Genomic DNA, 23037 nt, shown 5'->3' with positions numbered 1-23037 from the left:
GGGCCGCAGGCAGAGCACAGGGGCCCCAGGCAGCATATGGGGCCCCAGGCAGAGCACAGGGGCCCCAGGCAGCATATGGGGCCCCAGGCAGAGCACAGTGGCCCCAGGCAGAGCACAGTGGCCCCAGGCAGAGCACAGGGGCCGCAGGCAGAATATGGGGCCCCAGGCAGAGCACAGGGGCCCCAGGCAGAGCACAGGGGCCCCAGGCAGCATATGGGGCCCCAGGCAGAGCACAGGGGCCCTAGGCAGCATATGGGGCCCCAGGCAGAGCACAGTGGCCCCAGGCAGAGCACAGGGGCCCCAGGCAGAACATGGGGCCCCAGGCAGAGCACAGGGGCCCCAGGCAGAGCACAGGGGCCCCAGGCAGCATATGGGGCCCCAGGCAGAGCACAGGGGCCCCAGGCAGCATATGGGGCCCCAGGCAGAGCACAGTGGCCCCAGGCAGAGCACAGGGGCCCCAGGCAGCATATGGGGCCCCAGGCAGAGCACAGTGGTCCCAGGCGGAGCACAGGGGCCCCAGGCAGCCTATGGGGCCCCAGGCAGAGCACAGTGGCCCCAGGCAGAACATGGGGCCCCAGGCAGAGCACAGGGGCCCCAGGCAGTGCACAGGGGCCCCAGGCAGCATATGGGGCCCCAGGCAGAGCACCAGGGGCCCCAGGCAGCATATGGGGCCCCAGGCAGAGCACAGTGGCCCCAGGCAGAGCACAGGGGCCCCAGGCACAGCACAGGGGCCCCAGGCAGCATATGGGGCCCCAGGCAGAGCACAGTGGTCCCAGGCAGAGCACAGGGGCCCCAGGGCAGCATATGGGGCCCCAGGCAGAGCACAGGGGCCCCAGGCAGCATATGGGGCCCCAGGCAGAGCACAGTGGCCCCAGGCAGAGCACAGGGGCCCCAGGCAGCATATGGGGCCCCAGGCAGAGCACAGTGGTCCCAGGCAGAGCACAGGGGCCCCAGGCAGCCTATGGGGCCCCAGGCAGAGCACAGTGGCCCCAGGCAGAACATGGGGCCCCAGGCAGAGCACAGGGGCCCCAGGCAGTGCACAGGGGCCCCAGGCAGCATATGGGGCCCCAGGCAGAACACCAGGGGCCCCAGGCAGCATATGGGGCCCCAGGCAGAGCACAGTGGCCCCAGGCAGAGCACAGGGGCCCCAGGCAGAACATGGGGCCCCAGGCAGAGCACAGGGGCCCCAGGCAGAGCACAGGGGCCCCAGGCAGCATATGGGGTCCCAGGCAGAGCACAGTGGTCCCAGGCAGAGCACAGGGGCCCCAGGGCAGCATATGGGGCCCCAGGCAGAGCACAGGGGCCCCAGGCAGCATATGGGGCCCCATGCAGAGCACAGTGGCCCCAGGCAGAGCACAGGGGCCCCAGGCAGCATATGGGGCCCCAGGCAGAGCACAGTGGTCCCAGGCAGAGCACAGGGGCCCCAGGCAGCCTATGGGGCCCCAGGCAGAGCACAGTGGCCCCAGGCAGAGCACAGGGGCCCCAGGCAGAACATGGGGCCCCAGGCAGAGCACAGGGGCCCCAGGCAGAGCACAGGGGCCCCAGGCAGCATATGGGGCCCCAGGCAGAGCACAGGGGCCCCAGGCAGCATATGGGGCCCCAGGCAGAGCACAGTGGCCCCAGGCAGAGCACAGGGGCCCCAGGCAGCATATGGGGCCCCAGGCAGAGCACAGTGGTCCCAGGCAGAACATGGGGCCCCAGGCAGAGCACAGGGGCCCCAGGCAGAGCACAGGGGCCCCAGGCAGCATATGGGGCCCCAGGCAGAGCACAGGGGCCCCAGGCAGCATATGGGGCCCCAGGCAGAGCGCAATGGCCCCAGGCAGAGCACAGGGGCCCCAGGCAGAACATGGGGCCCCAGGCAGAGCACAGGGGCCCCAGGCAGAGCACAGGGGCCCCAGGCAGCATATGGGGCCCCAGGCAGAGCACAGGGGCCCCAGGCAGCATATGGGGCCCCAGGCAGAGCACAGTGGCCCCAGGCAGAGCACAGGGGCCCCAGGCAGAACATGGGGCCCCAGGCAGAGCACAGAGGCCCCAGGCAGAGCACAGGGGCCCCAGGCAGCATATGGGGCCCCAGGCAGAGCACAGGGGCCCCAGGCAGAGCACAGGGGCCCCAGGCAGCATATGGGGCCCCAGGCAGAGCACAGGGGCCCCAGGCAGCATATGGGGCCCCAGGCAGAGCACAGTGGCCCCAGGCAGAGCACAGGGGCCCCAGGCAGCATATGGGGCCCCAGGCAGAGCACAGTAGTCCCAGGCAGAGCACAGGGGCCCCAGGCAGCTTATGGGGCCCCAGGCAGAGAACAGTGGCCCCAGGCAGAACATGGGGCCCCAGGCAGAGCACAGGGGCCCCAGGCAGAGCACAGGGGCCTCAGGCAGAACATGGGGCCCCAGGCAGAGCACAGGGGCCCCAGGCAGAGCACAGGGGCCCCAGGCAGCATATGGGGCCCCAGGCAGAGCACAGTGGCCCCAGGCAGAGCACAGGGGCCCCAGGCAGAATATGGGGCCCCAGGCAGAGCACAGGGGCCCCAGGCAGATCACAGGGGCCCCAGGCAGCATATGGGGCCCCAGGCAGAGCACAGGGGCCCCAGGCAGCATATGGGGCCCCAGGCAGAGCACAGCGATATTTTGGACCACTGTGCGGTGTTTCAGACCCCCTGTGTGATGTCTGGGGCTAAGCCCAAGAGATGATTAAAAACGTTTCATACCAACCCATTAGATGTAAAATTACTGTGAAAATACCTGATGGGCACACAAGTATGCGCCAGTATGGGTACTAAGAGCTTTTCCACATAATAATGAAATATTTTAAAATGTCATAGAACATACCAATATACATAGTTATTGATACATATTATTTATTATTTACATTATTGCTCTTAAGCAAAGAACCGTTGTTGTGGCATTTGCCACAACACGCAAAGTTGTTGTCTGATGTCTTTCATCACTCCCCTCATAAGCATGTTCATGGATCCTGTGTAACTGTACCTTAAATAACAAGAATTGTCAAGAGCTGGTGAGTGCAGCCATTTTTTGTTCTTTCTTACTATTATTTATTAATTGTATTATTCTTACATTTGAATAAATAAAGTATATATGGATTCTAGACTCCCGATTCTTTAGAATCGGGCTGCCATCTAGTGTATTTTATAACTGTCTCTTTAAGGTTATAGGGATAGTCAGTGCAATTCCACTGATTAGACATAATTTTATTTCCATAATAAACATAGCATAACATTTTATAACATTTTATGGCTACTGATAATGATTTTATAACATCAACATTCCTTAATTTTACAACAGTCTATTTAATCCTATAGGTTGATCTTTTATGTAAATCATCATAAAACTTATCTATTACCTTTATAACACATAGTGTTTAGCACCATAAGTTATGAAAGTTTAATATTAGATTTCAAAGTAGCCAAATATTCTATAGAATTCAATTACAATGTTTTTGTTATTTTTGGTTTTGCCTTTTATTTTTTCATTTTGTTGCTATATTAAAGAATTTACAATGTAATTTAAAACACCACACCAGGTTTTTTTCTTTATTTCCGTGGTGGAGTAGTATCAGTAATCCATGTTCCCTGCCCCTAATAATATACTTACAAGCTGTGATACTTTCAAAAGTGGGTGCTACAAGGTACTAACTATGCAGGGTGACCAAACTTTTGCATCGGCCCATTTTCCTTATTGTAATTTTTAAAATGTAAAAGATGAAAAAATCTATATATTTTTTGCCTAAAATACAAAGGAAATGCGCCATAATTAACTTTAGCCCTATTAGAGATCATTTCATCTTCAACTCGCTTAAATGTTCACAATAACAGTCATTTTGACCAGGGGTGCCCAAACTTTTACTTGCCATTCTATATTATTATAAGTAAAACACTTTATGGTAAGGTAATCAAACATTCCCACTTAGAGATATAATAATAATCTTTATTTAATAAATATATAATATATTCCGCAGCGCTTTACAGTTTGCACACATTATCATCACTGTCCCGGATGGGGCTCACAATCTAAATTCCCTATCAGTATGTCTTTGGAATGTGGGAGGGAACCGGAGTACCCAGAGGAAACCCACGCAGACACGGGGAGAACATATAAACTCTTTGCAGGTGTTGTCCTTAGTGGGGTTTGAACCCAAGACTCCAGCGCTGCAAGGCTGCTGTTCTAACCACTGAGCCACCGTGCTGCCCAGATTTGGATTTAAAGTAAAACAAGTGCAGAGATTGGCTGCTTCAGCCATTATAATCAATAATTATTATCAATAATATTATCAATAATAAAATTTGAAGCATCTATAAGCTAGTTGGAACATTGGTTTTTAAAATATGAATACCCTACAGCCTCATTCGGATGTCTGAGTCACGTGCTCTGTCCATGATTTTAAAGTCTATAAAGCTGTGCACATGTCTGCATTTCTTTTTTGTGGATGCAAAAAGCGTGTGAGATGTGCTGTGGTCCCTGGATATAGATCCCTTAGGTCATGTTCAATATTATTAACTGTGGAGTAATTTGTAGTGGATTACGTGAATGCATAGAAAAAGGCTGACTTGGGCTAAATTCACATTATTCTTTGAGTCCGCAGCGTGGTGCTGCTGACTTCTTTCCTTAAGCTCCGCCTACTTCTGCACGCGTCTTGCGTACCTATCTTTAACATTGGGTATGCAGATATGCGTTGTATGCGGATGTGTCCGCATGCGTCATTTTGAAGTGCCCGCCGGCCACACGGGAACGCAACATGTTGCGTTCTCGTGCGGTCAGCGGGCACATCAAAACAACGCATGCGGATGCATCCGCATATAACGCATGTACCTGCATACCCAATGTTGAAGGTAGGTACGCAGGATGCATATGGAAGTAGACGGAGCTTAAGGGAAGAAGTGCAAAAGTAGGCGGAGCTTAAGGGAGGAAGTACGCAGCCCTAGGCACTCTACATAAATGCAAGTGTGAACCCGACCTTAGATAATTGAGCTATATATGAATGGCATACTTCGCCTTATCTTTCGCCATACCTTTCATGTTGTGTTGTGATCCGCTTTTTGGGCTCCCCTAGTGGTGGCTGGGGGTACTGGAGACTTGTGTGTTCTTTTCTGCCTCAGCTCACCTGCTTCCATCAGTTTTGGGAGTTCCTTATTTAGCCTTGCTCTCCAGTCACTTCCTTGCCGGTCATCATTGTAATCTGAGTCTTTCAGTTGCATGTTCCTGCTACCAGTCTGCTGATCAGCTAAGTGGACTCTTGTCTTTTTTGTTTTGTATTTTTTGTCCAGTTTACAGTTTGTCATTTCCTGTTACTGGAAGCTCTTGTGGACTGAAATTGCCACTCCTGTGTCATGAGTTGACACAGGAGTCTTAAAGTAATTTCAGGATGGGTTTTTGAAAGGGTTTTTCAGCTGACCGTGAAGTCCTCTTTTGTATCCTTCCTCTATCTAGTAAGTGGACCTCGCTTTGCTAAATCTACCTTCATACTGTGTATGTCTTTTCCTCTGAACTCACCGTTAATATATGTGGGGGCTACTATCATCTTTGGGGAATTTCACTAGAGGTAAGCCAGGTCTGTTCCTTCCTCTTCCAGGCGTAGTTAGTTCTCCGGCTGGCGCATGGCATCTAGGCAGCCGTAGGAATGCTTCCTGGCTACTGTTAGTTGTGTGGTAGATTTAGGTCACGGTCAGCTTGAGTTTCCATCACCCGAGGGCTAGTCTGTTATTTTGTGTTTCTGATGTTCCCATGCCATTGGGGAATCATGACAGTATGACCGGCCACTGTTAAAGTAATTGGCAGAAGAAAGGAGAGTAAAAGAAGTCTGTAGATTTTTATTTTTTTTTTCCTCACATGTTTGCTACTTAGTTGGCTCAGTTGTATTTCTGCTCTATTTACAGCCTTGCCTTTCTCTCCTTCTAATCCTTGAATGGCTCTGATCTCTCCGGTTTAAGGATGGTCTCTCAGAGTTTGGCTGCAGGTTTAAATAATCTTGCTACGAAGGTTCAGAATTTACAAGATTATGTTATACGTACTCCTATTTCTGAACCTAAGATTCTTACACCAGAGGTATTTTCCGGAGATAGATCTCGGTTTCTGAATTTCAAATGTAATTGTAAATTATTCCTTTCTCTCAGACCTCACTCCTCTGGAGATCCTGTTCAGCAGGTTAAGATTGTGATTTCTTTGCTGCGAGGTGACCCTCAAAATTGGGCATTTTCATTGACACCAGGGGATCCTGCGTTGCTCAATGTGGATGCGTTTTTTCTGGCTTTAGGGTTGCTGTATGAGGAACCTAATTTGGAGATTCAAGCTGAAAAAGCTTTAATAGCCCTGTCTCAAGGGCAAGATGAAGCTGAGATATACTGCCAAAAATTTCGTAAATGGTCTGTGCTTACTCAGTGGAATGAGTGTGCCCTAGCGGCAATTTTCAGAGAAGGCCTTTCTGATGCCGTTAAGGATGTCATGGTGAGGTTTCCTACGCCCACAGGTCTGAATGAGTCCATCACAATGGCGATTCAGATTGATCGGCGTTTGCGGGAGCGCAAACCCGTGCACCATTTGGCGGTATCTTCTGAAGGGACGCCAGAGAAAATGCAATGTGACAGAATTCTGTCAAGAAGCGAGCGGCAGAATTATAGGCGCAAAAATGGCTTGTGCTTCTACTGTGGTGATTCCGCGCATGTTATATCAGCATGCTCTAAACGTACTAGGAAGGTTGACAAGTCTGTTTCTATTGGCACTTTACAGTCTAAATTTCTTCTGTCTGTAACTCTGATTTGTTCATTATCAGTTATTACCGTGGATGCCTATGTGGACTCTGGCGCCGCTCTGAGTCTCATGGATTGGTCCTTCGCCAGGCGCTGTGGGTTTGATTTGGAGCCTCTGGAAGTTCCTATACCTCTGAAGGGTATTGATTCTACACCTCTGGCTTGTAATAGACCACAGTTCTGGACGCAAGTGACTATGCGTATGACTCCAGACCATCAGGAGATGATTCGCTTCCTCGTGTTGCATAATTTACATGATGTGTTGGTGCTTGGATTACCATGGTTGCAATCTCATAACCCAGTACTGGACTGGAAAACTATGTCTGTGTTAAGCTGGGGATGTCGGGGGGCTCATGGGGACATACCTTTGGTTTCTATCTCGTCATCTATTCCCTCTGAGGTTCCGGCATTTTTGTCGGATTTTGGGGATATTTTTGAAGAGCCTAAAATTGGTTCTCTCCCTCCCCACAGAGAGTGTGATTGCGCCATAGATCTGATTCCAGGCAGTAAATTTCCAAAGGGTCGTTTGTTTAACCTATCTGTACCTGAGCATGCTGCCATGCGAGAGTATGTTAAGGAGTCCCTGGAAAAGGGACATATTCGTCCTTCTTCATCACCTTTAGGAGCTGGGTTTTTCTTTGTCTCTAAAAAGGATGGCTCGCTGAGGCCTTGTATTGATTATCGACTCCTGAATAAAATTACTGTCAAATATCAGTATCCGTTGCCGCTGCTTACTGATTTGTTTGCTCGCATAAGGGGGGCTAAGTGGTTCTCCAAGATTGATCTCCGTGGGGCGTATAATTTGGTGCGAATTAAGCAAGGGGATGAGTGGAAAACCGCATTTAATACGCCTGAGGGCCACTTTGAGTATTTAGTAATGCCTTTCGGCCTTTCTAATGCACCTTCAGTTTTTCAGTCCTTTATGCATGATATTTTCCGTGAATATCTGGATAAATTTATGATTGTGTATTTGGACGATATTTTGATTTTTTCTGAGGACTGGGAGTCTCATGTTCAGCAGGTCAGGAGGGTTTTTCAGGTCTTGCGGGAGAATTCTCTGTGTGTAAAGGGTTCTAAGTGTGTTTTTGGGGTTCAAAAGATTTCCTTTTTGGGGTACATTTTTTCCCCTTCTTCTGTTGAGATGGACCCTGTCAAGGTTCGGGCTATTTGTGACTGGACGCAGCCTACTTCTCTAAAGGGTCTTCAGAAGTTCTTGGGCTTTGCTAATTTTTATCGTCGATTTATAACTGGTTTTTCTGGTGTTGCTAAGCCTCTTACGGATTTGACTAAGAAGGGTGCTGATGTTGCCAATTGGTCCTCTGCCGCTGTGGAGGCCTTTCGGGAACTTAAGCGCCGCTTTTCGTCTGCCCCTGTGTTGCGCCAGCCTGATGTCTCTCTCCCCTTTCAGGTTGAGGTCGATGCTTCCGAGATCGGAGCGGGGGCGGTTTTGTCGCAGAAAAGTTCCGATTGCTCAGTGATGAGACCTTGTGCGTTCTTTTCTCGAAAATTTTCTGCCGCCGAAAGAAATTATGATGTCGGTAATCGGAAGCTTTTGGCCATGAAGTGGGCATTTGAGGAGTGGCGTCATTGGCTTGAGGGTGCTAGACATCAGGTGGTGGTTTTGACTGATCACAAGAATCTGATTTATCTTGAGTCTGCCAGGCGCCTGAATCCTAGACAGGCGCGCTGGTCGTTGTTTATCTCTCGGTTTAATTTTGTGGTCTCATATCTACCAGGTTCTAAGAATGTGAAGGCAGATGCCCTTTCTAGGAGTTTTGAGCCTGATTCCCCTGGTGATTCGGAACCTACAGGTATCCTTAAGGATGGGGTGATATTATCCGCTATTTCCCCAGATCTGCGACGTGCTTTGCAAGAGTTTCAGGCGGATAGACCTGATCGCTGTCCACCTGGTAGACTGTTTGTTCCTGATGATTGGACCAATCATAGATTTTTACTATCTGCGGTTTTTGGTAACTTTTTTTTTCAATTGTTTTTTCAATGTTTTCACATTTCAAATCACGTAACTGAAATTCTTAATATCACATGATTTGTTAAAAAAAATGCAACACAAAATACAAGTCAACTGTGTTGTTTTACTTTCTCAAATATTTTTTTGGGCTATTTGTGCCATTTTGGGGCTAGTCACTGCTCAATATGATGCTGGGCACTTCTCATGGACTTACCATGAGGCAGGAATGTGGCGCTAGTCACTTCTCTATGTGACACTTGTCAGTACTCAGGGATGTACCGTGAGGCAGGATTGTGAAGAGGTCAGGGGGCAATACTAAGAGGGCTCATAATAGACTAAGGGAAAGGACAAAATCATAGTCAGGTAACAGTTCAAGGCCAGAGTATCAGGAAGGTAGCGCTTCAAGACAAAGGGGTAAGACAAATGGATAGTTAAAGGTAAATCCAATGTTGGAAACTGAGATCTGAAAACAACAAAGAGCACAGACCAAACACACACACCACTTAAGGAAAGCTACAATTGTAAAAGATGTGATAATTGTAAGATTGCTAAATAGTCCGATAATCACAAAGAATGGATGACCCCTGGTGGAGATCCCACAGACCCAGCCAGATAGGATGGCTGAGCTGTCAATCACAATACTCATACTTCTGCCTCAGATTGGGCGGTAGAGCTGTCACTCACAATCTTGACAGCTCAGCTAGCCCTCTATCCCATAGGGCAGCAGAGCTGTAATTCACAGTGTCCATAGGACACTGTGTGGAATCGTGAGAGCTTTGTTCTCTATAAGTTTTGTTACATATTTTGTTACATATCCACCACCCTCGGATCCTTCAGACGGAACGTGAAAACCCATCTCTTCAGTAAAGCCTACAGCCTGCAATAACCATTCTGCCACCTCATCAACCACCCGAGCTGCCGCCTCACCACCACCAGAGCTGCTGCACCCCCGACCTTCTGTCAAGGACAGGGTCCTCTCCCCTCTGTACCAGTCTGTCATCGTAAATTTGTTTACTATAAACGATATCTATAACCCTGTATGTAACCCCTTCTCATGTACAGCACCATGGAATTAATGATGCTATATTAATAAATAAATAATAATAATTTTTTAAGCTGCCTATCTCTTTTAAGTCCTTATTGATTTTTTAATTACTAATGATCATTAATAAAATGGCTGGGAGTCCCAATAATAAAACTTAACTTTTAAATACTCCATTAAAAATATTATTTGATTTTTAAGTTCATGTGGAAAAGATAAAAAATATTGTAAATTCAAACACTTGTTAGATATCAGGACTATTATGCTGGTACATGGCATATAAAGTGCTTAGATTGGCATGGGGCAATATTCTGGTTTATTGGCCAAATAATTATTAGTGCCTAACTAACAGCATTAAGTTAAACTTCATGCAGACAATGAAGGCACCCCGCTAACATGTTTCACTGCAGCAATATCTTAATCAGGGAAAGAAGCAACATGATTAATCTTCTGCCACGGTGAAATATGTTGGAGGGACACCTTCAGTGTGTGCAATCAATTTAAAAGTGACAGTGGGAATCAGAAGTCACCTGTACTCAACATAGGTGTGTGCTTATATGATAAAAAAAACTAACAACATGCAGAACTTATTATAATAAGTTTATAATGTAGATATAGTCAAAAGGCATTTACAGTAGGTATTTGGAAGGCAGTTTGGTTTTCAGCCTTTGAGTTAAAAGGTGAGAGACACAATTTAGAATCAGATTTACGTGTAGCAAAGTCTTTGTTGAGTTTTTGGGTATTGTGAATAAAACAGCATACATTTTTATTATATATTTTTTTGAAAATTAATTTACAATGTGTTTTATCCATTGCCATTATAATACATTATTAAAAATAAACTGCACATTAATATTTCTACTATTAGTGACTTGTTATATGGACAAATAGATATATCTAATATATAATTGCCTAGAATACTACTTCCTGCAATTTGTGCCAACTTCCGTGGCTTTGTCCGGAGCTAATGTACGGAGATAATGTTCGGAGCTAATGTCCGGAGCTAATGTCCGGAGCTAATGTCCGGAGCTAATGTCCGGAGATTAATTGCCTAGAATACTACTTCCTGCAATTTGTGCCAACTTCCGTGGCTTTGTCCGGAGCTAATGTACGGAGATAATGTCCGGAGCTAATGTCCGGAGCTAATGTCCGGAGATAAGTGACGTCACCAGTGTCCTACACCCAGGCAGAGCACAGGGGCCCCAGTCAGCATATGGGGCCCCAGGCAGAGCACAGTGGCCCCAGGCAGAGCACAGGGGCTCCAGGCAGCATATGGGGCCCCAGGCAGAGCACAGTGGTCCCAGGTAGAGCACAGGGGCCCCAGGCAGCATATGGGGCCCCAGGCAGAGCACAGGGGCCCCAGGCAGCATATGGGGCCCCAGGCAGAGCACAGTGGCCCCAGGCAGAGCACAGGGGCCCCAGGCAGCATATGGGGCCCCAGGCAGAGCACAGTGGTCCCAGGCAGAGCACAGGGGCCCCAGGCAGCCTATGGGGCCCCAGGCAGAGCACAGTGGCCCCAGGCAGAACATGGGGCCCCAGGCAGAGCACAGGGGCCCCAGGCAGAGCACAGGGGCCCCAGGCAGCATATGGGGCCCCAGGCAGAGCACAGGGGCCCCAGGCAGAACATGGGGCCCCAGGCAGAGCACAGGGGCCCCAGGCAGAGCACAGGGGCCCCAGGCAGCATATGGGGCCCCAGGCAGAGCACAGGGGCCCCAGGCAGCATATGGGGCCCAGGCAGAGCACAGTGGCCCCAGGCAGAGCACAGGGGCCCCAGGCAGCATATGGGGCCCAAGCAGAGCACAGTGGTCCCAGGCAGAGCACAGGGGCCCCAGGCAGCCTATGGGGCCCCAGGCAGAGCACAGTGGCCCCAGGCAGAACATGGGGCCCCAGGCAGAGCACAGGGGCCCCAGGCAGAGCACAGGGGCCCCAGGCAGCATATGGGGCCCCAGGCAGAGCACAGGGGCCCCAGGCAGCATATGGGGCCCCAGGCAGAGCACAGGGGCCCCAGGCAGCATATGGGGCCCCAGGCAGAGCACAGTGGCCCCAGGCAGAGCACAGTGGCCCCAGGCAGCATATGGGGCCCCAGGCAGAGCACAGGGGCCCCAGGCAGAGCACAGGGGCCCCAGGCAGCATATGGGGCCCCAGGCAGAGCACAGTGGCCCCAGGCAGAGCACAGTGGCCCCAGGCAGCATATGGGGCCCCAGGCAGAGCACAGTGGCTCCAGGCAGAACATGGGGCCCCAGGCAGAGCACAGGGGCCCCAGGCAGAGCACAGGGGCCCCAGGCAGCATATGGGGCCCCAGGCAGAGCACAGTGGCCCCAGGCAGAGCACAGGGGCCCCAGGCAGCATATTGGGCCCCAGGCAGAGCACAGTGGTCCCAGGCAGAGCACAGGAGCCCCAGGCAGCATATGGGGCCCCAGGCAGAGCACAGGGGCCCCAGGCAGCATATGGGGCCCCAGGCAGAGCACAGTGGCCCCAGGCAGAGCACAGGGGCCCCAGACAGCATATGGGGCCCCAGGCAGAGCACAGTGGCCCCAGGCAGAGCACAGGGGCCCCAGGCAGAACATGGGGCCGCAGGCAGAGCACAGGGGCCCCAGGCAGCATATGGGGCCCCAGGCAGAGCACAGGGGCCCCAGGCAGCATATGGGGCCCCAGGCAGAGCACAGTGGCCCCAGGCAGAGCACAGTGGCCCCAGGCAGAGCACAGGGGCCCCAGGCAGAATATGGGGCCCCAGGCAGAGCACAGGGGCCCCAGGCAGAGCACAGGGGCCCCAGGCAGCATATGGGGCCCCAGGCAGAGCACAGGGGCCCTAGGCAGCATATGGGGCCCCAGGCAGAGCACAGTGGCCCCAGGCAGAGCACAGGGGCCCCAGGCAGAACATGGGGCCCCAGGCAGAGCACAGGGGCCCCAGGCAGAGCACAGGGGCCCCAGGCAGCATATGGGGCCCCAGGCAGAGCACAGGGGCCCCAGGCAGCATATGGGGCCCCAGGCAGAGCACAGTGGCCCCAGGCGGAGCACAGGGGCCCCAGGCAGCATATGGGGCCCCAGGCAGAGCACAGTGGTCCCAGGCGGAGCACAGGGGCCCCAGGCAGCCTATGGGGCCCCAGGCAGAGCACAGTGGCCCCAGGCAGAACATGGGGCCCCAGGCAGAGCACAGGGGCCCCAGGCAGTGCACAGGGGCCCCAGGCAGCATATGGGGCCCCAGGCAGAGCACCAGGGGCCCCAGGCAGCATATGGGGCCCCAGGCAGAGCACAGTGGCCCCAGGCAGAGCACAGGGGCCCCAGGCAGAGCACAGGGGCCCCAGGCAGCATATGGGGCCCCAGGCAGAGCACAGTGGTCCCAGGCAGAGCACAGGGACCCCAGGGCAGCATATGGGGCCCCAGGCAGAGCACAGGGGCCCCAGGCAGCATATGGGGCCCCAGGCAGAGCACAGTGGCCCCAGGCAGAGCACAGGGGCCCCAGGCAGCATATGGGGCCCCAGGCAGAGCACAGTGGTCCCAGGCAGAGCACAGGGGCCCCAGGCAGCCTATGGGGCCCCAGGCAGAGCACAGTGGCCCCAGGCAGAACATGGGGCCCCAGGCAGAGCACAGGGGCCCCAGGCAGTGCACAGGGGCCCCAGGCAGCATATGGGGCCCCAGGCAGAACACCAGGGGCCCCAGGCAGCATATGGGGCCCCAGGCAGAGCACAGTGGCCCCAGGCAGAGCACAGGGGCCCCAGGCAGAACATGGGGCCCCAGGCAGAGCACAGGGGCCCCAGGCAGAGCACAGGGGCCCCAGGCAGCATATGGGGTCCCAGGCAGAGCACAGTGGTCCCAGGCAGAGCACAGGGGCCCCAGGGCAGCATATGGGGCCCCAGGCAGAACACCAGGGGCCCCAGGCAGCATATGGGGCCCCAGGCAGAACACCAGGGGCCCCAGGCAGCATATGGGGCCCCAGGCAGAACACCAGGGGCCCCAGGCAGCATATGGGGCCCCAGGCAGAGCACAGTGGCCCCAGGCAGAGCACAGGGGCCCCAGGCAGCATATGGGGCCCCAGGCAGAGCACAGTGGCCCCAGGCAGAGCACAGGGGCCCCAGGCAGCATATGGGGCCCCAGGCAGAGCACAGTGGTCCCAGGCAGAGCACAGGGGCCCCAGGCAGCCTATGGGGCCCCAGGCAGAGCACAGTGGCCCCAGGCAGAGCACAGGGGCCCCAGGCAGAACATGGGGCCCCAGGCAGAGCACAGGGGCCCCAGGCAGCATATGGGGCCCCAGGCAGAGCACAGGGGCCCCAGGCAGCATATGGGGCCCCAGGCAGAGCACAGTGGCCCCAGGCAGAGCACAGGGGCCCCAGGCAGCATATGGGGCCCCAGGCAGAGCACAGTGGTCCCAGGCAGAACATGGGGCCCCAGGCAGAGCACAGGGGCCCCAGGCAGAGCACAGGGGCCCCAGGCAGCATATGGGGCCCCAGGCAGAGCACAGGGGCCCCAGGCAGCATATGGGGCCCCAGGCAGAGCGCAATGGCCCCAGGCAGAGCACAGGGGCCCCAGGCAGAACATGGGGCCCCAGGCAGAGCACAGGGGCCCCAGGCAGAGCACAGGGGCCCCAGGCAGCATATGGGGCCCCAGGCAGAGCACAGGGGCCCCAGGCAGCATATGGGGCCCCAGGCAGCATATGGGGCCCCAGGCAGAGCACAGTGGCCCCAGGCAGAGCACAGGGGCCCCAGGCAGAACATGGGGCCCCAGGCAGAGCACAGAGGCCCCAGGCAGAGCACAGGGGCCCCAGGCAGCATATGGGGCCCCAGGCAGAGCACAGGGGCCCCAGGCAGAGCACAGGGGCCCCAGGCAGCATATGGGGCCCCAGGCAGAGCACAGGGGCCCCAGGCAGCATATGGGGCCCCAGGCAGAGCACAGTGGCCCCAGGCAGAGCACAGGGGCCCCAGGCAGCATATGGGGCCCCAGGCAGAGCACAGTAGTCCCAGGCAGAGCACAGGGGCCCCAGGCAGCTTATGGGGCCCCAGGCAGAGAACAGTGGCCCCAGGCAGAACATGGGGCCCCAGGCAGAGCACAGGGGCCCCAGGCAGAGCACAGGGGCCTCAGGCAGAACATGGGGCCCCAGGCAGAGCACAGGGGCCCCAGGCAGAGCACAGGGGCCCCAGGCAGCATATGGGGCCCCAGGCAGAGCACAGTGGCCCCAGGCAGAGCACAGGGGCCCCAGGCAGAATATGGGGCCCCAGGCAGAGCACAGGGGCCCCAGGCAGATCACAGGGGCCCCAGGCAGCATATGGGGCCCCAGGCAGAGCACAGGGGCCCCAGGCAGCATATGGGGCCCCAGGCAGAGCACAGCGATATTTTGGACCACTGTGCGGTGTTTCAGACCCCCTGTGTGATGTCTGGGGCTAAGCCCAAGAGATGATTAAAAACGTTTCATACCAACCCATTAGATGTAAAATTACTGTGAAAATACCTGATGGGCACACAAGTATGCGCCAGTATGGGTACTAAGAGCTTTTCCACATAATAATGAAATATTTTAAAATGTCATAGAACATACCAATATACATAGTTATTGATACATATTATTTATTATTTACATTATTGTTCTTAAGCAAAGAACCGTTGTTGTGGCATTTGCCACAACACGCAAAGTTGTTGTCTGATGTCTTTCATCACTCCCCTCATAAGCATGTTCATGGATCCTGTGTAACTGTACCTTAAATAACAAGAATTGTCAAGAGCTGGTGAGTGCAGCCATTTTTTGTTCTTTCTTACTATTATTTATTAATTGTATTATTCTTACATTTGAATAAATAAAGTATATATGGATTCTAGACTCCCGATTCTTTAGAATCGGGCTGCCATCTAGTGTATTTTATAACTGTCTCTTTAAGGTTATAGGGATAGTCAGTGCAATTCCACTGATTAGACATAATTTTATTTCCATAATAAACATAGCATAACATTTTATAACATTTTATGGCTACTGATAATGATTTTATAACATCAACATTCCTTAATTTTACAACAGTCTATTTAATCCTATAGGTTGATCTTTTATGTAAATCATCATAAAACTTATCTATTACCTTTATAACACATAGTGTTTAGCACCATAAGTTATGAAAGTTTAATATTAGATTTCAAAGTAGCCAAATATTCTATAGAATTCAATTACAATGTTTTTGTTATTTTTGGTTTTGCCTTTTATTTTTTCATTTTGTTGCTATATTAAAGAATTTACAATGTAATTTAAAACACCACACCAGGTTTTTTTCTTTATTTCCGTGGTGGAGTAGTATCAGTAATCCATGTTCCCTGCCCCTAATAATATACTTACAAGCTGTGATACTTTCAAAAGTGGGTGCTACAAGGTACTAACTATGCAGGGTGACCAAACTTTTGCATCGGCCCATTTTCCTTATTGTAATTTTTAAAATGTAAAAGATGAAAAAATCTATATATTTTTTGCCTAAAATACAAAGGAAATGCGCCATAATTAACTTTAGCCCTATTAGAGATCATTTCATCTTCAACTCGCTTAAATGTTCACAATAACAGTCATTTTGACCAGGGGTGCCCAAACTTTTACTTGCCATTCTATATTATTATAAGTAAAACACTTTATGGTAAGGTAATCAAACATTCCCACTTAGAGATATAATAATAATCTTTATTTAATAAATATATAATATATTCCGCAGCGCTTTACAGTTTGCACACATTATCATCACTGTCCCGGATGGGGCTCACAATCTAAATTCCCTATCAGTATGTCTTTGGAATGTGGGAGGGAACCGGAGTACCCAGAGGAAACCCACGCAGACACGGGGAGAACATATAAACTCTTTGCAGGTGTTGTCCTTAGTGGGGTTTGAACCCAAGACTCCAGCGCTGCAAGGCTGCTGTTCTAACCACTGAGCCACCGTGCTGCCCAGATTTGGATTTAAAGTAAAACAAGTGCAGAGATTGGCTGCTTCAGCCATTATAATCAATAATTATTATCAATAATATTATCAATAATAAAATTTGAAGCATCTATAAGCTAGTTGGAACATTGGTTTTTAAAATATGAATACCCTACAGCCTCATTCGGATGTCTGAGTCACGTGCTCTGTCCATGATTTTAAAGTCTATAAAGCTGTGCACATGTCTGCATTTCTTTTTTGTGGATGCAAAAAGCGTGTGAGATGTGCTGTGGTCCCTGGATATAGATCCCTTAGGTCATGTTCAATATTATTAACTGTGGAGTAATTTGTAGTGGATTACGTGAATGCATAGAAAAAGGCTGACTTGGGCTAAATTCACATTATTCTTTGAGTCCGCAGCGTGGTGCTGCTGACTTCTTTCCTTAAGCTCCGCCTACTTCTGCACGCGTCTTGCGTACCTATCTTTAACATTGGGTATGCAGATATGCGTTGTATGCGGATGTGTCCGCATGCGTCATTTTGAAGTGCCCGCCGGCCACACGGGAACGCAACATGTTGCGTTCTTGTGCGGTCAGCGGGCACATCAAAACAACGCATGCGGATGCATCCGCATATAACGCATGTACCTGCATACCCAATGTTGAAGGTAGGTACGCAGGATGCATATGGAAGTAGACGGAGCTTAAGGGAAGAAGTGCAAAAGTAGGCGGAGCTTAAGGGAGGAAGTACGCAGCCCTAGGCACTCTACATAAATGCAAGTGTGAACCCGACCTTAGATAATTGAGCTATATATGAATGGCATACTTCGCCTTATCTTTCGCCATACCTTTCATGTTGTGTTGTGATCCGCTTTTTGGGCTCCCCTAGTGGTGGCTGGGGGTACTGGAGACTTGTGTGTTCTTTTCTGCCTCAGCTCACCTGCTTCCATCAGTTTTGGGAGTTCCTTATTTAGCCTTGCTCTCCAGTCACTTCCTTGCCGGTCATCATTGTAATCTGAGTCTTTCAGTTGCATGTTCCTGCTACCAGTCTGCTGATCAGCTAAGTGGACTCTTGTCTTTTTTGTTTTGTATTTTTTGTCCAGTTTACAGTTTGTCATTTCCTGTTACTGGAAGCTCTTGTGGACTGAAATTGCCACTCCTGTGTCATGAGTTGACACAGGAGTCTTAAAGTAATTTCAGGATGGGTTTTTGAAAGGGTTTTTCAGCTGACCGTGAAGTCCTCTTTTGTATCCTTCCTCTATCTAGTAAGTGGACCTCGCTTTGCTAAATCTACCTTCATACTGTGTATGTCTTTTCCTCTGAACTCACCGTTAATATATGTGGGGGCTACTATCATCTTTGGGGAATTTCACTAGAGGTAAGCCAGGTCTGTTCCTTCCTCTTCCAGGCGTAGTTAGTTCTCCGGCTGGCGCATGGCATCTAGGCAGCCGTAGGAATGCTTCCTGGCTACTGTTAGTTGTGTGGTAGATTTAGGTCACGGTCAGCTTGAGTTTCCATCACCCGAGGGCTAGTCTGTTATTTTGTGTTTCTGATGTTCCCATGCCATTGGGGAATCATGACAGTATGACCGGCCACTGTTAAAGTAATTGGCAGAAGAAAGGAGAGTAAAAGAAGTCTGTAGATTTTTTTTTTTTTTTTCCTCACATGTTTGCTACTTAGTTGGCTCAGTTGTATTTCTGCTCTATTTACAGCCTTGCCTTTCTCTCCTTCTAATCCTTGAATGGCTCTGATCTCTCCGGTTTAAGGATGGTCTCTCAGAGTTTGGCTGCAGGTTTAAATAATCTTGCTACGAAGGTTCAGAATTTACAAGATTATGTTATACGTACTCCTATTTCTGAACCTAAGATTCTTACACCAGAGGTATTTTCCGGAGATAGATCTCGGTTTCTGAATTTCAAATGTAATTGTAAATTATTCCTTTCTCTCAGACCTCACTCCTCTGGAGATCCTGTTCAGCAGGTTAAGATTGTGATTTCTTTGCTGCGAGGTGACCCTCAAAATTGGGCATTTTCATTGACACCAGGGGATCCTGCGTTGCTCAATGTGGATGCGTTTTTTCTGGCTTTAGGGTTGCTGTATGAGGAACCTAATTTGGAGATTCAAGCTGAAAAAGCTTTAATAGCCCTGTCTCAAGGGCAAGATGAAGCTGAGATATACTGCCAAAAATTTCGTAAATGGTCTGTGCTTACTCAGTGGAATGAGTGTGCCCTAGCGGCAATTTTCAGAGAAGGCCTTTCTGATGCCGTTAAGGATGTCATGGTGAGGTTTCCTACGCCCACAGGTCTGAATGAGTCCATCACAATGGCGATTCAGATTGATCGGCGTTTGCGGGAGCGCAAACCCGTGCACCATTTGGCGGTATCTTCTGAAGGGACGCCAGAGAAAATGCAATGTGACAGAATTCTGTCAAGAAGCGAGCGGCAGAATTATAGGCGCAAAAATGGCTTGTGCTTCTACTGTGGTGATTCCGCGCATGTTATATCAGCATGCTCTAAACGTACTAGGAAGGTTGACAAGTCTGTTTCTATTGGCACTTTACAGTCTAAATTTCTTCTGTCTGTAACTCTGATTTGTTCATTATCAGTTATTACCGTGGATGCCTATGTGGACTCTGGCGCCGCTCTGAGTCTCATGGATTGGTCCTTCGCCAGGCGCTGTGGGTTTGATTTGGAGCCTCTGGAAGTTCCTATACCTCTGAAGGGTATTGATTCTACACCTCTGGCTTGTAATAGACCACAGTTCTGGACGCAAGTGACTATGCGTATGACTCCAGACCATCAGGAGATGATTCGCTTCCTCGTGTTGCATAATTTACATGATGTGTTGGTGCTTGGATTACCATGGTTGCAATCTCATAACCCAGTACTGGACTGGAAAACTATGTCTGTGTTAAGCTGGGGATGTCGGGGGGCTCATGGGGACATACCTTTGGTTTCTATCTCGTCATCTATTCCCTCTGAGGTTCCGGCATTTTTGTCGGATTTTGGGGATATTTTTGAAGAGCCTAAAATTGGTTCTCTCCCTCCCCACAGAGAGTGTGATTGCGCCATAGATCTGATTCCAGGCAGTAAATTTCCAAAGGGTCGTTTGTTTAACCTATCTGTACCTGAGCATGCTGCCATGCGAGAGTATGTTAAGGAGTCCCTGGAAAAGGGACATATTCGTCCTTCTTCATCACCTTTAGGAGCTGGGTTTTTCTTTGTCTCTAAAAAGGATGGCTCGCTGAGGCCTTGTATTGATTATCGACTCCTGAATAAAATTACTGTCAAATATCAGTATCCGTTGCCGCTGCTTACTGATTTGTTTGCTCGCATAAGGGGGGCTAAGTGGTTCTCCAAGATTGATCTCCGTGGGGCGTATAATTTGGTGCGAATTAAGCAAGGGGATGAGTGGAAAACCGCATTTAATACGCCTGAGGGCCACTTTGAGTATTTAGTAATGCCTTTCGGCCTTTCTAATGCACCTTCAGTTTTTCAGTCCTTTATGCATGATATTTTCCGTGAATATCTGGATAAATTTATGATTGTGTATTTGGACGATATTTTGATTTTTTCTGAGGACTGGGAGTCTCATGTTCAGCAGGTCAGGAGGGTTTTTCAGGTCTTGCGGGAGAATTCTCTGTGTGTAAAGGGTTCTAAGTGTGTTTTTGGGGTTCAAAAGATTTCCTTTTTGGGGTACATTTTTTCCCCTTCTTCTGTTGAGATGGACCCTGTCAAGGTTCGGGCTATTTGTGACTGGACGCAGCCTACTTCTCTAAAGGGTCTTCAGAAGTTCTTGGGCTTTGCTAATTTTTATCGTCGATTTATAACTGGTTTTTCTGGTGTTGCTAAGCCTCTTACGGATTTGACTAAGAAGGGTGCTGATGTTGCCAATTGGTCCTCTGCCGCTGTGGAGGCCTTTCGGGAACTTAAGCGCCGCTTTTCGTCTGCCCCTGTGTTGCGCCAGCCTGATGTCTCTCTCCCCTTTCAGGTTGAGGTCGATGCTTCCGAGATCGGAGCGGGGGCGGTTTTGTCGCAGAAAAGTTCCGATTGCTCAGTGATGAGACCTTGTGCGTTCTTTTCTCGAAAATTTTCTGCCGCCGAAAGAAATTATGATGTCGGTAATCGGAAGCTTTTGGCCATGAAGTGGGCATTTGAGGAGTGGCGTCATTGGCTTGAGGGTGCTAGACATCAGGTGGTGGTTTTGACTGATCACAAGAATCTGATTTATCTTGAGTCTGCCAGGCGCCTGAATCCTAGACAGGCGCGCTGGTCGTTGTTTTTCTCTCGGTTTAATTTTGTGGTCTCATATCTACCAGGTTCTAAGAATGTGAAGGCAGATGCCCTTTCTAGGAGTTTTGAGCCTGATTCCCCTGGTGATTCGGAACCTACAGGTATCCTTAAGGATGGGGTGATATTATCCGCTATTTCCCCAGATCTGCGACGTGCTTTGCAAGAGTTTCAGGCGGATAGACCTGATCGCTGTCCACCTGGTAGACTGTTTGTTCCTGATGATTGGACCAGTAGAGTCATCTCGGAGGTTCATTCTTCTACGCTGGCGGGTCATCCTGGAATTTTTGGTACCAGGGATTTGGTGGCTAGATCCTTCTGGTGGCCATCTCTGTCTCGAGATGTGCGTGTTTTTGTGCAGTCTTGTGATGTGTGTGCTCGGGCCAAGCCTTGTTGTTCTAGGGCTAGCGGGTTGTTGTTGCCCTTGCCTATTCCGAAGAGGCCTTGGACGCACATCTCGATGGACTTTATTTCTGATCTTCCTGTCTCTCAGAGGATGTCTGTTATCTGGGTGGTGTGTGACCGTTTTTCTAAGATGGTTCATTTGGTGCCATTGCCGAAGTTGCCTTCCTCGTCTGAGTTGGTTCCTTTGTTTTTTCAAAATGTGGTTCGCTTGCATGGTATTCCTGAAAATATCGTTTCTGATAGGGGTACCCAGTTCGTTTCTAGATTTTGGCGGGCATTCTGTGCCAGGTTTGGCATTGATTTGTCTTTTTTGTCTGCCTTCCATCCTCAGACTAATGGCCAGACGGAGCGAACTAATCAGACTTTGGAGACGTATTTGAGGTGTTTTGTGTCTGCGGATCAGGATGATTGGGTTGCCTTTTTGCCGTTGGCGGAGTTTGCTCTTAATAATCGGGCTAGTTCGGCCACTTTGGTTTCCCCTTTCTTTTGCAATTCGGGGTTTCATCCCCGTTTTTCTTCTGGTCAGGCGGAGTCTTCGGATTGTCCTGGAGTAGATGCTGTGGTGGATCGGTTGTATCGGATTTGGGAACAAGTGGTGGACAATTTGAATTTGTCCCAGGAGAGGACTCAGCGGTTTGCTAACCGCCAGCGTCGGGTTGGTCCTCGCCTTCGTGTTGGGGACTTGGTGTGGTTGTCTTCCCGTTTTGTCCCAATGAGGGTTTCCTCTCCTAAATTTAAGCCTCGGTTCATCGGTCCCTATAGGATTTTGGAGATTATTAACCCTGTTTCCTTTCGTTTGGACCTCCCGGCATCTTTCGCTATCCATAATGTGTTCCATCGGTCGTTGTTGCGGAGATACAAGGTGCCGGTGGTTCCTTCTGCTGAGCCTCCTGCTCCTGTGCTGGTTGAGGGTGAATTGGAGTACGTTATAGAGAAGATCTTGGACTCCCGTATTTCCAGGCGGAGACTCCAGTATCTGGTTAAATGGAAGGGCTATGGTCAGGAAGATAATTCTTGGGTAACTGCCTCTGATGTTCATGCCTCGGATTTGGTTCGTGCCTTTCATAGGGCTCATCCAGGTCGCCCTGGCGGTTCTTGTGAGGGTTCGGTGCCCCCTCCTTAAGGGGGGGGTACTGTTGTGATCCGCTTTTTGGGCTCCCCTAGTGGTGGCTGGTGGTACTGGAGACTTGTGTGTTCTTTTCTGCCTCAGCTCACCTGCTTCCATCAGTTTTGGGAGTTCCTTATTTAGCCTTGCTCTCCAGTCACTTCCTTGCCGGTCATCATTGTAATCTGAGTCTTTCAGTTGCATGTTCCTGCTACCAGTCTGCTGATCAGCTAAGTGGACTCTTGTCCTTTTTGTTTTGTATTTTTTGTCCAGTTTACAGTTTGTCATTTCCTGTTACTGGAAGCTCTTGTGGACTGAAATTGCCACTCCTGTGTCATGAGTTGACACAGGAGTCTTAAAGTAATTTCAGGATGGGTTTTTGAAAGGGTTTTTCAGCTGACCGTGAAGTCCTCTTTTGTATCCTTCCTCTATCTAGTAAGTGGACCTCGCTTTGCTAAATCTACCTTCATACTGTGTATGTCTTTTCCTCTGAACTCACCGTTAATATATGTGGGGGCTACTATCATCTTTGGGGAATTTCACTAGAGGTAAGCCAGGTCTGTTCCTTCCTCTTCCAGGCGTAGTTAGTTCT

At 50.6% G+C, this 23037-nt stretch overlaps 1 protein-coding gene across 1 annotated transcript in view; it reads left to right on the top strand.

Annotated features, from left to right (window-relative positions):
• Positions 1-23037, top strand: part of LOC143782505 (cytidine monophosphate-N-acetylneuraminic acid hydroxylase-like) — a 357809-nt gene that overhangs the window by 80543 nt on the left and 254229 nt on the right. The window lies entirely within an intron of this gene.

This window comes from Ranitomeya variabilis, chromosome 6, assembly GCF_051348905.1.
Source record: "Ranitomeya variabilis isolate aRanVar5 chromosome 6, aRanVar5.hap1, whole genome shotgun sequence".
In the NCBI taxonomy this organism is placed as follows: Eukaryota; Metazoa; Chordata; class Amphibia; order Anura; family Dendrobatidae; genus Ranitomeya; species Ranitomeya variabilis.
The sequence above is the reverse complement of the archived record's forward strand: the minus strand, read 5'-3'. Positions and strand labels throughout refer to the sequence as shown.